Source organism: Phodopus roborovskii, unplaced genomic scaffold (genome assembly GCF_943737965.1).
Source record: "Phodopus roborovskii unplaced genomic scaffold, PHOROB, whole genome shotgun sequence".
NCBI lineage: Eukaryota > Metazoa > Chordata > Mammalia > Rodentia > Cricetidae > Phodopus > Phodopus roborovskii.
Genome location: NW_026125911.1, coordinates 756,951 through 773,073, shown reverse-complemented (window position 1 = coordinate 773,073; position 16,123 = coordinate 756,951). Strand labels below are relative to the sequence as shown.

Genomic DNA, 16,123 nt, shown 5'->3' with positions numbered 1-16,123 from the left:
CGATGACCCTGAAACCCCACTCAGTTCTGACAGGTTATCTTCCTGCACTGTTGGCCAAGGACTCTTCCCAGGCCAAGCCTCTTGCCAAAAGAGCAGGGCCCTTCAGACCCATGAGATGGGCCAGCAGGTAAAGACACCTGCTGCCAACACTGACGACTTGAATTCAGCCCCTGCAATTCACAGGGTAGAAGGAGAGACCTGACCCTCAGAAGTCGTCTTCTGATCTCCACACGGGCACCATGGTACACACATTCCTACACCTGACATCAAAAGTAAATGGGCAGAACAGATGGCTCAGTGGTTAAGAGCAGGTACTACTCTTGCTCAAGACCAGAGTTCGAGTCCCAGCACCCATGTTGGGCAGATCACAACTAACACAAACTCATACCAGGGATGGTTAAGATGACAAAGCAGTTAAGAGTACTGGCACCCATGTAGTGGTTCGCACCATCTGTAACTCCAGTTCCAGGAGAGCCAACACCCTCTTCTGGCCTCTTCAGACAGCAGGTCTGTATGTAGTGCACAGTCACACACACATAACACTTAGACACATTCAATAAATTAATAAATCTTTTAAAAATTAAAGTATAAAGTAAACAAATGTGAATACATACACACATATGTATGATGTATTATATTATATTATATTATATTATATTATATACAAAGAGAGAAGAGGGCCTTGATTTTCTTCTTTACATACTTCCTAGGAGCAAGCACAAGTAGTTCCCCTAAGACAGTACCCACTGTCCTTGAGGGGGGCTAACTGCTTCTTCATTCCTGTGTTTTGCAGTGAATGCTACGTCACAGCTGGTCCAGAGAGGCCAAGAAAGCCTCAGAGGCAACATCTGGATGTGCACCTGGGCTCCTGCCAGTCCCTCCCTACATCTGCAGCACAAACCCAGGGCCAGGGTTTGGTTACAAGCCGACTCAAAGCTGGAGGCACGTGTTTGGAAAGCACATCAAGCCTGGGTGGAGGGTGCTGGAAGCACTTGAGGTCGATGCCAGCTCAAGGCAAGCACTTGCGGAGTTGGCACTAGAGCAAGTACTGGGGCCTGGGTGGCGGGTGTGGCCACTGTGGCCTCAGTCACAGCCTGCTGGAGGAGGAGCAGAGGGTGTGGGTGCTTGTTTAAATGTGGGTAAGATTTTCTTCTGCACTCTCTGATAGCACTTCAAGTTATTTCCCCTGCTGCGGGGGAGAGGGGCCAGACAGTACAAATTCTAGAATGACAGGGTGGAGCACAAGGAAGGTGGCAGGGATTTACAGTTCTGGGCTGGGGACTGTGGGCTGCTGTTCTTTTGTCCTTCCTTCCCATTGCTTCTGATTGAACGCAGGGCCTTTCCCATGCTAGGCAAGTATGTTCTACCATTCATGTCCCCCACACTCCAGCACTTCTCTCTGTCTCTCTCTCTTCCCACCCCCACCCCCAGACAGGGTCTCACTATACACCCCTGGCTGACCTGGAACTTGCTCTGTAGACCAGGTTGGCCTTGAAATTACGGAGATCTGCCTGCCCCTGCATCCCGAGTGCTGGGACTAAAGGTGTGCGACACCAGCCTTTGGCCTTTCCAGGGCTTCAATTAGAGCCATGTGTCACCGTGCCCAGGTTTCCTTTCTCCTTCATTCTTACACAGTAGCTCACCAGGAGGAGGACGAGAGCTGGAATCCAGGTTTATTTACAGTTGCTATTCTGTTTAAACTTTGCTTTTAGTGAAATCCATTTTGCCGATAACCCTACTTTACCAAGCCTATTTCTTTATGTTTGACCCTGCCTGGCTCGTCTCATACTCACTTCATTATCCACACTAGTCTCAAACTTGTGGTGATCCTCTGACTTTCCTGAGTGCTGGGATTACAGGCCTATATCACCAACCTGGCTAAGAGATCCACTTTGCAAACTGCAGAGAATCTCATAAGAGATTAGGTAACATGACCAAGGTCATATTACTTGTCCAAAATGGAGGCGGGCTCAAATCCACACTTATGTGACCTTGATCTTAAAGTCTGTACTGTTTCATCTACACATATTGCTGGCCATCTGTTGGTACTGAAGATTCAGAACACAAGGAAGCCCTTCTATAGGCCCAGGATCCATACCTCTTAAGGCCTCAATTTCAACTGGAGGTCATTGTAATAAGCCAATCCTTAACTTCCCAGACCAGGACTCTGCCAAAAGGGTGGCACTATGAACTTTGATAGCTTGCTTCAAGCTCTGCTCAACTTCTGTATCTCCATGACCTGCTCTTACCAGAAAATTTAGGCTCTAGACCTAAAGTAGTCATGGAATGGTCCCTGCCCCATAAAAATACAGCTACACTCAGCTAGTTAAGTCTAGGTTCTTATCTTAGGGTGTTGGTTCATGTGTTTATTCAAATATTTATGAAAACCAGCTTTCACATATATCAAACCCACAGCCAGGGGCTTGATCACCTGTTCCGTTTTTTGTTTTTCTTTTTGTTTTTTTCTGGTAGGGTCTCTGGATAGAAGGTTCCAGTAAACTGAGTTAACACAACTTGATCAACTGGTTGGACTTTCACCTCAAACCACACTATAGCACATCTCTAGGAAGTATTCTTTCAGAACTGAGGCCCTGGAGGGAAATTGGGAACAACTATAATGGATGTGGTATTTCTTTCAGGGATGATGAAAATATGCTAATGTGGTGCCTACTGATTGATATGCAATTTTTTTTTTCTTTTTCTTTTTTTCTGTGTAGCTTTGGATCCTGTCCTGGAACTAGCTCTTGTAGACCAGGCTGGCCTCAAACTCAGAGATCCTCCTGCATCTGCCTCCCGAGGGCAGGGATTAAAGGCTTGCGCCACCACCACCTGTCTGATGTACAATTCTGTGAATGCTAAAGACCACTGAAGCATATGTTTTTAGTGGGTGATTTTTATTATTTTGCAAATACTTTTACTTATTATTGTGATGTGGGTGTGGAGGGCAAAGGACAATGCTGTAAAGTTGGTTCTCTCTGCTGGGCAGTGGTGGCGCATGCCTTTAGTCCCAGCACTCTGGAGGCAGAGGCAGGTGGATCTTTGTGAGTTTGAGACCGCCTGGTCAAAAAAAAAAAAAAAAAAAAAAAAAAACTTTACCTGGATTCCAGGGATTTAACTCGGGTTTTCGGGCTTGCATAGCAAACGTTTTTCATGTTGTCTCACCTCAGAGAGTCGAGATATGTTTTAAATTGCTTTTCTAAATTCTAAATTGCTACTAGTTCTTTGAGAATTTCCTATGATGCGTTTTGATCATATTGACCTCTAACTCTTCCAAGGCTCACCTCGCCTTTCCTATTAACCCAATTTGGTCATTTCCTTTTTTAACCCATCAAGCAAATTTGTGCTACCCAAGGATTCTTGGATGTGTGATCCACTACCAGGGGTTACTTACACTCTTAGAGAAGTTTTTTGCTTGTCTATTTGTTTTGAAAGAGGGTCTCATGTAGGCCAGGTTGACTTCAAACTCACTTTGTAGCTAAGGCTGGCCCTGAACTCCTGACCCTCCTGCTTGTACCTCCCAAGCGCTGAGATCCCAGGCACACATTACCATGACTAGTGAAAACTTTTATCTTTCTAAAGTTTTTAGAAATCTCTGGCCCAGAGAAGGGTCTGCTCAAGGCCACATACAAGCAGATGACTTCTGATTTATGACTCTGAGGCTCTTTCCTCCTTCCAAGCATCCTGTAGCCTTCAGCAAGGTTAAGTACAGGTCCAGTGAGTATGCAAGGCACATCCAGACCTATGTGGGAGGGCTGGGGCCTGGGCCTCCCACACTAGGGAAGATGGTGGGAAGCTTTTCAGAGCAAGGGCTTGCATTTCAGGTCTGCTGGTCAGGTGACCCAGCCCCCGTGCCTCTGAATAGGTTGCCTATCTGGAGAGTGAAATGTACAGGTCTGCTGATCTCTGCTGAAGGCTGCACCAGATCTGACCCTCTGAGGTTCTAATTAAAAGGCACTGCAAGACAGAGCAGAAGAGCATCAGCCACACGACTCTTCTTCGCAGAGGGCCGCAGGAGGCCTTTGACACAATTGACACAATCCTGTGTTCCAATCAATGCTCCTCACAGACACCGAAGGCGATGATGTTTCCCGTAAGAAACAAATTCTCGGACAATTGTTCTGGACAGTTTCTCCATGGGGGTAGTTTGGTTTTAATTCCCTCCACACACATACACCCCCGCCACACACACACCTTCTTAGCAGTGCTAGATGGTACAGCAACCCATAACAGAGACCCATGAGCAACCCATAACAGAGAGCGATTGATCATGTCCCTTTGAGATGTCAGGAACCAAGATCATGGCTTAGTGCCCAGGCAAGCAGCCCCACCTTGCACTGAGTTTGCCTCCCTATGATAGTGGAGGGAGAAATCACTGGGGGCCACCTCTCTAGCCCCTACTGGACAGGATGTTTCCACATCAAGCCCCACTTCCTGTAGCTAGGCCTGGCCTCCATTCCCCCCCCCTTCTCTTGCCATCTGGTAGCCTGCCCTCTGCCTCCCCCCCACACTTGCTGGGTGTTTACAGGCCACCTTATCGGGCTGGGGAATCTGGGCCTCACCCAACCAGGGCCCCGCCCAACTCAGACAGCCTGCCCAGAGCCCTACCTGCTCTTTCTCGGCTGCCCCTAAACCCCTGGCAGGCAAAGGGTGTGGAGGAAGGCTTGCTGCCTGGCACTGGCCCTCAGTGCCTGGGGCCCTGCCTGGTGGGTTAAAACCTGACTACACATAGTGCTTTATCCAGCTTGCACAGGCTGGGGAGGGCAGGCATTCTTTTTCCAGATGGCATCTCTATCTGCAGGCCGTGGGGACAATAATAAAAATGCCTGCAGTGCTGAGAAGATTCACCTTAGCCTTCAGTGCCTTAGCCACCAAAAGATAAGATGGGGCAGCACGATGCGGGAAGGTTCTGAGAAGTCCTGGCAGACTGCTTCCAAACTGGAATGATACTACCACTGCACTGTGAATAATCAAAACTGAAGATGGGGCTGAATGAAAGGCTGCATGTGGGAGCAGGGGTGAAGCTCGGTAACCCGCTGCGTGTGTGGGAGCAGGGGTGAAGCTCGGTAACCCACTGTGTGTGGGAGCAGGGGTGAAGCTCCGTAACCCGCTGCATGTGGGAGCGGGGGTGAAGCTCGGTAACCCGCCGAGTGTGGGAGCAGGGGTGAAGCTCGGTAACCCGCTGCGTGTGGGAGCGGGGGTGAAGCTCGGTAACCCGCTGCACGTGGGAGCAGGGGTGAAGCTCGGTAACCCGCTGCATGTGGGAGCGGGGGTGAAGCTCGGTAACCCGCCGAGTGTGGGAGCAGGGGTGAAGCTCGGTAACCCGCTGCGTGTGGGAGCAGGGGTGAAGCTCGGTAACCCGCTGCGTGTGGGAGCAGGGGTGAAGCTCGGTAACCCGCCGAGTGTGGGAGCAGGGGTGAAGCTCGGTAACCCGCTGCGTGTGGGAGCGGGGGTGAAGCTCGGTAACCCGCTGCGTGTGGGAGCGGGGGTGAAGCTCGGTAACCCGCTGCACGTGGGAGCAGGGGTGAAGCTCGGTAACCCGCTGTGTGTGGGAGTAGGGGTGAAGCTCGGTAACCCGCTGTGTGTGGGAGCAGGGGTGAAGCTCGGTAACCCGCTGCGTGTGGGAGCAGGGGTGAAGCTCGGTAACCCGCTGCGTGTGGGAGCAGGGGTGAAGCTCGGTAACCCGCCGAGTGTGGGAGCAGGGGTGAAGCTCGGTAACCCGCTGCGTGTGGGAGCAGGGGTGAAGCTCGGTAACCCGCCGAGTGTGGGAGCAGGGGTGAAGCTCGGTAACCCGCTGCACGTGGGAGCAGGGGTGAAGCTTGGTAATCCTTTTGAACAGTCTACACTCAGGCTTCAGAGCTCCATAGGTCCCAAATCACTCCAAGATCTATCTGGTCATTACCCAAAATGCCAAGATGAGACAGAGCTAACCTCAGAGTAAGTCAAAGGGTCTAGCAATTTGTTCTCAAGTGTATTCTAAACAGAGGAGAGAGATGGAGGTGGCAGACAAATTAAGATGCTGCAGGTGATAGAATTTCCCTTCCAGCCCCTTTCTCAAAGTTAGGCTCAGACCTACCTGAAGGCAGGGCCCACAGAGATAGGGCCTTTCCCTAAATATGAGCAAGTCTCCCCCTAGGAGTCAAAGCTATGGTTCAAACCTCACTCATTGCCACATGCTTCTCTAGATTTTTTTTTTTTTTTTGACAAATGATTAAAATATATTTGGGTCAGTAGATTGAAACTGTTACACTTCAAAGTGAATACCAGATAGGTGTGGTGACAAATGTAGCACCTGGGAGGAAGAGGCAGGGGGATCTTTTTGAGTTCTTGACCAACCAAGGCTACAAAAAGAGTGAATGTTGTATTTCAGGGCTGGGGTTTTTGTTCAATTGGTAGAATGCTTGCCTAGCATGCATGGAGCCTTAGTTCCATTCCAAGCATGATATAAACTATTGTGGGGCACACCTATAACCCCAGCACTGAGGAGTTAGAAACAGGGATGGGAAAGTTAAACCCACTCTGTTACACAATGAATTTGAAACCGATTTGGACTACATGAGACCCTGTCACAAACAAAACAAAACAAAAATCTGGGTGTTGGCAACACCTTTAATCCCAGCACTCAGAAGGCAGAGGCAGGTAGATGTCTGTGAGTTTGAGGCCAGCCTGGTCTACAGAGCGAGTTCCAGGACAGTCAGGGCTACAGAGAGAAACTCTGTCTCAGAAAACAAAACAAAACAAAACAAGAATCCAATTTAAGCCTTTGATGTGGCACACTTGTGGTACTTTTTAGTTGCATCGTTTTGGAGGCAGAGGCAGGTGGATCCCCATTGAGTTCAAAATCAGATAGGATTACATGGTGAGACCCTGTCTTTATATATGTGTACTTTAATAGTGTGAGATACTTGGGTGGTGACAGAAAAGCTCTGCTAAAACAGTTTTGCCATTAGTGTCACAGGGCTCTTGAAACCTCAGGTTCCCATTCTCTATGACCACATTCTATGGCTCTCAGGGCTCCTTACAGGTTCAGTGTCTGTCTGCCCTATATTTCTTCCCTCTGTACAGAAACAGCCTTTCCTATGGTTAGAAGTGGAAGGAGGAGAAACTTTGGTAGGGATATGTAATATAAGAGAAGAATAAAAATAAATAAACAAAATTCAAAACAGAGAAAACTCATAAACCAATTAGTGTTGCTATGTTGGCAGCTGATACTGAATAAATGGATCATTTCTCTCCTGAACACATTTCTTTTTTCTTGACACCAGGTCTCACTATTGAGCCCAGGCTGTCTTTGAACTTGCAGTCTTCCTGTCTCAGCTTCCCAGGGGAAGAGGTTGCAGGTCTGTGCTGCCATACTTGGTTTTCTCTGTGTTGTTTTCTTCCTTTGTTCTTTCTATGTTGAGGCAGCATCTAGTTGTGTTGCCCAGGTTGGCCTCAACCTCCTGTACTGAGGCTCAAACAATCCTCCCTTCTCAGCCTCCCACACTGCTGGAAATATAGGCATGTCCCAGTGCATTGGCTTGCATTCTCATTTTCAGACACCATCTAGAGCTATGTGGTTTTCACCTAAGTGTCAGGGTAAGTAAGGAGAGCGGTGTGTCAGTCAGCAGGAGAGCTAGAAGGTGCTTGTTGTTAGTGCTGTCTCTTGTCCCATCATCTACATCCCTTGCCAGTGATCTCTGTTATGAAGCTATAAGGGAGGGAGTGTGAAAGCCTAGAAAAAGCTAAAACAAAACAAAACAAACCGTGCTCCTCTTTACTGGGAATAAGAAAGATTAAGTTCCAGTCTTGGTCCTGCCTCCATCTAACTCCTCCCTCAGCCTCTGAGATGGTGCCAACTTCTTCAGGACACACATGGAGATCTGTGGCTATGGCCACAACTAGCTGGACTCCGACTCAGCAGAGCCCTAGAGTCCAAACTCATCTAACTTAGTTTCCAAAGGTCCTTAGCAGTCTGACCCCACCCTACCTACTCAGCCTGGTTCCCATGATTTCCCAACTCAAGCTGGGCTTCTAGCCCAGTGGTCTCCTCATGGTCCCCTGAGGGAACATTCCAGCCTCATTCATGGAATTTCTCAGGCTTGCCATCCCTTAGTGATCCTTTTTGTCTAATCAAACAGTACCCATCCAGCAAGGTCCCAAACATGTCCCCTAACCTCGTAGAGCTGTTTATGTTCTAGTAATTACAGTCCACACCCACAGACCCCTCCACTTTAACCTCCCCAGAGCCTTTAAGTTCTGTCACAAGATCTATTTTAGCCCACGTGGTCTTGGATTGCTGATCATTTCATGTGTATATTTCCTTCCTCCAGCAGGCAGTAAAATCCATGAAATCAAGCTGTACTTGATTTTCTTTTGTTTCCAACCTACATCTAGCATCCATGAATTAAACCCATGTAAATTGTACAGGTTCTGACTGATTTGAGGATTACAGTCTAGAAGAATGGTTGGCCTGCCGTTGGGAGACAAAGGGCTCCAGGAATTTGGATATTACTTGTCTTGCTGTAAGCCCCTTTCAGAGGAACAAATGCCAGATGGAGTTATTTACCCAAGCACCACTGAGGAGGCAGATGATAATCAAGTTATCATCAAAAGCATTACCTGTTTTCAGGAAAACAATACAGTCCCACCCTGCAAATACTGGGTCCTAGTCACATCATTGTACCCTTGGGAACGGTGTCATGATTCTGCACCAGGTCTAAGATCCAAAATGATTTGAGAGAATGGTATATGAGAAAAACTATATGATGCCAACGGATGGTGGTGGCACATGCCTTTAATCCTAGTGCAGAGGAGGCAGAGGCAGGCAGGCGGATCTCTGAGTTCGAGGCCAGCCTGGTTTACAAAGTGAGTTCCAGGACAGGTTCCAGAGCAAACCCTGTTTTGAACAACCAAAAAGTAAAGAAACAAAAACTATATGAAATCAAACATTTGTTGTTGTTGTTGTTTTTGGTTTTGGCTTTCAGGAAGGGGTTCTCTGTGCAGCCCTGGCTAACCTGGAACCAGATCTGTAGACCAGGCTGGCCTAGAACACACAGAGATCTATCTGCCTGGCTCTGCCTCCCGAGCACTGGGATTAAAGGTGTGAGTGTCATAGCCCAGTTTATTGTTTTTGTGAGGGGGAGGATTGAAAACTCATCATTTTCTGCCTCAGCATCCAAATAGTTAGAGCTATAGGCATGTGCCACCAAGCCTGGCTAAACTTTGATTAAGGAGATCTGCTATCTTGGCAGACATGGTTGAAAGAGGATAGGCTAAGCATGTATACAATAATGTATGGAAGAAATCCTGGATTTAGTCACTAAAAACAGGCAAAACCAAAGTCCTATTCTACAAATGCACAGTAATGTACCCTTTAGCCAAAAATCAACAGTAAAAAGAATCATCTAAACAACAGTAATATCAAGCACATACCTGATTGATTACAAGATTCAAAAGCAAGCCAGGAGTAACTGTTTTAATAATTACTGCAAATATGGTATATTCAAGTATTAAATGAAAACAAGAGACATTTTTAAAACTTCATTGGGTACTGCAAAGGACTTAAAGTAACCAAAACCTGGGCTAGCAGTAGGGCACAGCAGGTGATGACCATTTTCTAGATCCTTGTCCTCTGAATGTGTGCCCACACTCACATATGTATCACACAGACACGCATGTGTGCGCGTGCACACACACACACAACAGAGAGAGAGACAGAGATACTTACACATACTAAAAATTTTAAATGACTTTAAAAATAATTAAAACAAGGCTTGGAGAGTTCTTGTCTAGCCCACACAATATCTCTGAATTTCTATGCTAAAAAATTAACTCAAAATGTATCACAAACCAAAATTCAAAGCCTAAAATTATAAAAGAAAACATATGAGGAAATAGTTGTGATTTAAGCCTGGGCAGAGTCCTGAAAGCATGCTCTATAAAAGGAAAAATGAAGGCTTAGGACATAGTTCAATGTCAAGGCACTTGCCTAGTATGAAAAAGACTGGAGGCTCAATTCCCATCTCAAAGGAAAGAAAAATAGTGATTAGTTGCATTTTGACTAAGATTGAGTGCAAAACTAAAGACTTCTAGAACTAGACAATAGCATGCACCTGTAATCCCAGCACTTGGGAGTTGGAGGCAGAAGGATCAGAAAAAAGACAATGTTTGTAAAGCAAGAATCTGATGGAGGTCCTGTAACTAGAGTCTATAAAGGACTTTCTGGGCAATAGACTTGGGCAGACACTTCACCAAAGAAAATAGATAGATAATGAATAAGCACACAGAAAATGACTGAAATGTAAATTGGAATTACAATGTAACAAAATTTATGAAAATGGCTGAAGGTAGAAAGGCCACCCTCCCTTACATACCAGTGTTAGTGAAGATGAACAACCTGGGCTTCTCATCCTTTGGGGGAGGGGATGTAAAATGGTAAAGCCATTTTGAAAACAGTGTGCTAATAGTTTCTTTAAAAGAATCTTCGCTACTGTTACTATCCAGTTACTTCTCTTCTAGGTATTTACCCAAAAGTAAAGGAAACATATAGCCATAAAAAAAGATTAGCAGATGTTCATAGCAGCCTTGTTTGTAATCGTTTTAAAAACTGGGGGGAAAAGCATCAAATGTCCACAGGCTGATGAACAGATAAACAGTGTGTGTTTTATCCATACAAAGGAATGCTACTTTGCAATAAAAAAGAATGAAACATCCGCCAGGCATGATGGCGCAAGCCTTTAATCTCAGAATTCTGGAGGCAGAGGTAGGCAGATCTCAGTGAGTGAGAGCCATCTGGTCTACACAGTAGACCAGGGCCAACTAGGGCTACAAAGTGAGACCCTGTCTCAAAAGAGGAAGAGAGGAAGACCGGGAGAGAAAGTAAGGGAGAAAAAGCACTGATATATACAAAACAAGGAAGAGTTTTTAATATAAATATGCAGAGAGAAGCCAGACCAGAAACGATTCCAATTATATGAAACTTTAGAAAATGCAAACTAATCTATAGTGACAGAAACCAGAGCAGTAGTTGCCTTAGGATGGGGAGGTGGAATTGCCAAAGGGCACAAGGAAACTTCCCGGGAGCTCCGCATATGCTGGCTCTCTTTAATTCGGTGATGGTTTCACGGATCTATACAATATGTCAAATAGTATCAAATTGTACACTTGAAAATATCTGCCATTTATTGTACATTGATAGGACTTCAGTAAAGCTGTTAAGTAAAAATGAAAGAAAAGGCACCCTGGGTTCTACAAAATAATAACCACCAAGAAAGCTATAGAAGTAACCCCGATGGCCAGTAGTGACACACACTTTTAATCCCAGCACTCAAGATGCAGAGGCAGGCGAACCTCTGAGTTTGAGAAACCCTGTCTGGAAAAACAAAATAGAAGGAAGTGTAAAGGCAAACATTGACTATGGTTTTGTCATTAATCGACATTTCTATGTGACTTTACTGTGTCATATTGCTTTTTGGTAGTAATGAAGACCAAAAAAAGGGCAATAATCTCATGCTTCCCTAGGATACACATTCTTTGTTGCTACCAGTGGAGTCAGATTCTGAACCTGGAATTTATCACATATGCTGTTTGTGGTGGGCTTATGGTGTTGTACCTCTGATTTTCTCAATGTTACTTTACTACCCAGCCTGGAATGCGCCTAGAACATAGCCAATGATCTAGCTTTCCTTTTTTGAAAGGCTACTACTATCTGTCCTCTCACGTCCCAGAAGCCTTCCCCAATGAAACTAAGGAAGAAAAATGATCTTGCTCTAGGCCCACATCATACAATTTACAAATATGAAATGTCCCCACCTGCCATTAGCACACACACACATGTCCCTGGCACTCTCGAATGGGGTTTGGAGTCCCTAAGAAGGGATCGGGGTCTTTTCTCCCTTCTTTTTTCTTGTTTTAGATCACTGTGGTGTTAACAACCTGGTCACCATGTGAGCTTGTAAAGGCATCTGTTTTCTGCACAGGGATTGTCACAGATTCACAAGAGTTAAACTAACCACTATTAGCACAGAAAACACTGGGAAAACACAGATTACCACCTCAGTCTACACCTGAGTACCTCTGTTATCAGGTTATCAGGTAGTTAGGGAGATTAAGGCTAATTGTCCACTCTCCCATTGCCCAAGGCCTAGGTTTCTTAATTTGATGGGTGGGGACCAATGGTTCCAGTAGCACACTCCAGTCAGGGGTGGGGGAGTGAGTCAAGGCTAGTCCCCTATATCCTGGGCTCAAGTAAACAGAAGTCCAGCTACAGTAGATGGGACCTCCAAAGTAATCTCTGAGGAGCCTTTAGTAAAGGTTCCCAGCCTCTGAGATCTCCTGGCCAAAGGCACCGTCCCGGCCTCAATGGTCTTTGGGCATTTGCCCAGCAGGCACCCAACATCTCTGTGAATTGAAAGGAGGGAAAACCAATTCAAGCTGTGGTAAGCACAGAGTTGGCCAACTGGCTTCCAGAGTTCTACCCTCAGGAGGCAAACAACAAACTGATGATTGCTAAATAGTTCCCAGAGGTAGAATGTTATGCCTTCTCTCTAAGGAACAAACTTCCTCTGATTTCTTCTTCTTTTTTTTTAAGACAAGGTTTCACTTCATAGCTGAGGCTGGCCTGGAACTTGCTACGTAGGCCAGGCAAGCCTTGAACTTTCCATCTTCCAGCCTCAGCCCCCAAAGTGCTGAGACGACAGCTGTACACCATCACACCCAACCTACTTCTGATTTCTTCAGTGGATATTCAAGATAAAAATAATGAAGATATGGGAAAAAATGGCAATATTAGTACAATATTAAAACCTTAAGCTCCACTCTTTAAAATGTTGTTACATTTGTGTGTGTGTGTGTGTGTGTCTGTATGTGTGTGCACATGCATGGATGTGCTCACACATGTGTGGGTGAGGGTGCAACGGCTCATATGTGTAGGTCAGAGGGCAACTTGCAGAGATGGTTCTCTCCTTCCACCATGTGGGTTCCAGGGACTGAACTTAGGTTATCAGGCTTGGCAGCATGCACCTTCACCCACTGAGCCATCTTGATGGTTCAAGCTCGACTCTTTAAAAAAGATTTATTAGTCATTAATGCCAGCTGTGTGCGTGCTCATGTGAACGCGTGTGTGCATGCATGTGTGTGTGTGTGTGTGTGTGTGTGTGTGTGTTTAGTGGGAGGGGGTGCCTGCAGAGCCAGAGCCCAGAGCCAGAAGAAATCATCAGATCCCCTCAAGCTGGAGTTACAGGCAGGTGCAAGCTGCCTGATATGAGTTCTGGGGACTGGAGGTTCTGGCCACCTCAAAGAGCAGGCAAAGCTCTTATCCATGGAGCCATCTCTCTAGCCCTCAAGCTCCACTATTAACTAGAGGACTGGCTACCACTCAGAATGGCTTTGTAGATAACACACACACAAGCATGCGCGCACACACACACACACAAGTCCGAACATGCAGCTTTGTCCATAGTCCCCCTTTACCCTTCATGATGGCAGAGTTAACAAAAAGGGTTAGCAGAAAAATCTGTAAAATCAGCCTGGTGTTTTCAGAAATGGGAGGGAATACCCTGTCAGCACTTCTGGCAAAGTGGTTAGTCTGAGGTGAATGGGGAAAAGATTGTATGCCTGGCAACAACAATCTCAGCCCCGGCCTGATAAACTCATAATACCAGGGAATACTTACTGGGTGGGTACAATGTGCAAGGCAGTATGTTCAGTATTTTATATACATTATCTCATTTATCAATCCTTCCTGTGACATGGACAGTGATATCCAGAGAGGTTAAGTCAATGAGTGAGTCCATTGTCACGCAGCCAGAACCTGGAAGATCTGGAATATGAATGCATACAGACCATGCTCCCTCCTCAAGACAGAAATGCTTCTCAGTCTAAGAGCAGGTAGACTAAGGCAGGAAGTATCTGCACTGGACAAGAAATGGTCTACCCAGAGGTAGGAATTGAAGGCAAAGCTTGTTCAACTTGGATCAACTAATTAACCTCTAACTTCTTGTTTTGTTTTGTTGCAGCAGAGTCTATATACTATGTAGCCTTGGCTGTCCTGGAACTCTCTCTGGAGACCAGGCTGGCCTTAAACTCACAGAAGTCCATCTGCCTCTACCTCTCAAGTGCTGACATTAAAAGTGTGCGCCACCACACTCTTGTTTTTCATTAGCCTCTTTGAGAAATGTTCTAGAACTTTCCCTGAAGACCCTTCTGTTTGAAACACCCTCCTCTGCTGCCTGAGCCTACCCCTTCCTCTTAAACAGGTTGTGTCTTTTTGTCAAGAAATTCACCATATGACACAGTTTCCCAGTCCAAATCAGGATATTGTAGCAGGTCCCTTTAGGTGTTTAAATGCACTGAGAAGGCCAGAAAGGGTCAAGAAGAGAACAATCCAATCTGGAGTGGAGGCAGTCAACGTGCTTTTATGCAGTTAACCCTAACGAGAGCCAAAGCCTTCTTCCTTCCCAGCCACGGAAGACTCACAAGTAAAACAAACACGTGGTGAATCTTTGGTGGCCAAGCACAAATGTGGGACTCTCTAGATCAATTCCCATATGGTTGGGTGGGGCTCGGTGATGAAAATCTCTGCTTTCTACCTCCAGGGTTCCAGAGAATTCTCAAAACCTGGGGAAAGGTGGGACCGAAGCAGCCCATTTCTCCTGTGAACAATTGTGGCCCAGCGTCAGCTGCTTTGATGTCGTCTACCTCTCGCTTCCCCTACTTCCCTCCCTCCCTCCCCTCTTTCATTGACTGCCTGTGTTGGAGGGTGCAGTTCATAATGAGACCCTCTCAGCTTGGGTGGCGGGGAAAGCCTGACCACCCTTTGTGTATTATCAATGCAGGCTGGCTCACTGTCTAGGCCAACCATTTTGTATGTCCTGAAGTGGAGATCGAGGTCTGCATGAAGCCACCCACACTCACTGACCTGCTCTTTTATGTGACATGCATTTACCAAACAATCATCCAGGCTTCGAAGGTCAGTCCGTGGCTGGGGAATAGAGAGAAAGGCGTCTTTTCTCCCTTTTCTACCCGAGCCACATCTCCCCCTTGCTGCCCCCGCCCCCTTTCAAGGTCTAGCTCTCACCCGAATCCCTCACAAAGCCGTTCCTCCCTCCTCGAGCTGTTGCTGACCTCAGAGTCCTGGCCGTGCTGGCCTCTGCTCCAAGAAGTACAATTAGCACCTGACCAGCCCCTGGCCTGGCTGCTTGTCCTCGCCTCTGATTGTTTCAGTGTCTTAGTCATCCCTGCCTCCCCACCTCCTTCCCTCAGCTCCCCCACAGCTCATAGCACAGGTTGGGCACACAGTAGGTGTTAATAAATGTCTGCTGAATTGAAACTCCGCAGCCCCTATGAGGTCAGAACCCTCATAAGCACCCCGACCAGCAGTTTCTTGGCAACCAGCGCTGGGGCCCGAGCTACAGGGCATTAGCTGCACAGCCGCTATTACAGGACACACGAGGCTCAGCAGCCAGAGATTTGCAGGCAGGTTGGTGTTGATGAGAAAAGCCCCTGACCCCTAGGAAAGCGCCCGTGGGATTCTGGGTACCTTTCATGAGTTTCTTTTCTCCCCTGCAGAACTAGTTTTCAGTCTGAGAACCACAGAGGGAATAAATTGGCAGTGAAGCCAGAAACCTTTTTGCAGCTTAGAGAACCAGGAGTGATAACCAAGGCTAGGTTGGGGTCAGGCCCAGAACAGAGGAGGGAGGATTGCCCAAGGTTCTTCCTAATTCAGCAGGGGACCCTGGGATGTGAAGGAGTCATGGCAGGTGTGAGCCCTTCCATTCCAGAGGGCTTTAGGGGTGTTTGGGTGTGTGGGGGTAAGTAATGCCATTCTGTCCTGACACCCAGCAAGCCACAGTCCAAATGCCTGCCTCTTACAGCCTGTGCATGAGCCCATTTTCCCTCCCTTCTCCTTCACCAAAAGCTTAGGGCAGGCTTGAGGGACAGATAGCATCCAGGCCAGAACCATGGTCTCTAAGAAAGGAGAAGCCTTTAGCATGGAGTGCCTGAGCATGGAGTGCCTGGCTTCTCATCCTGGCCCGGGAATTTGAGTTTGGCTTTACTTTAATTTTGTAAATTGATTTGGTATATGGGTGTTTTGACTGCTGTATCTCCGTGCATCACATGTATACCTGGGCCTCAAGGAGGTCAG

The 16,123-nt window shown here is 46.8% G+C and overlaps 1 protein-coding gene across 1 annotated transcript in view; it reads right to left on the bottom strand.

Annotated features, from left to right (window-relative positions):
• The window catches only part of Elf4 (E74 like ETS transcription factor 4), a 43,108-nt gene that overhangs the window by 23,748 nt on the left and 3,237 nt on the right, over positions 1–16,123 (bottom strand). The window lies entirely within an intron of this gene.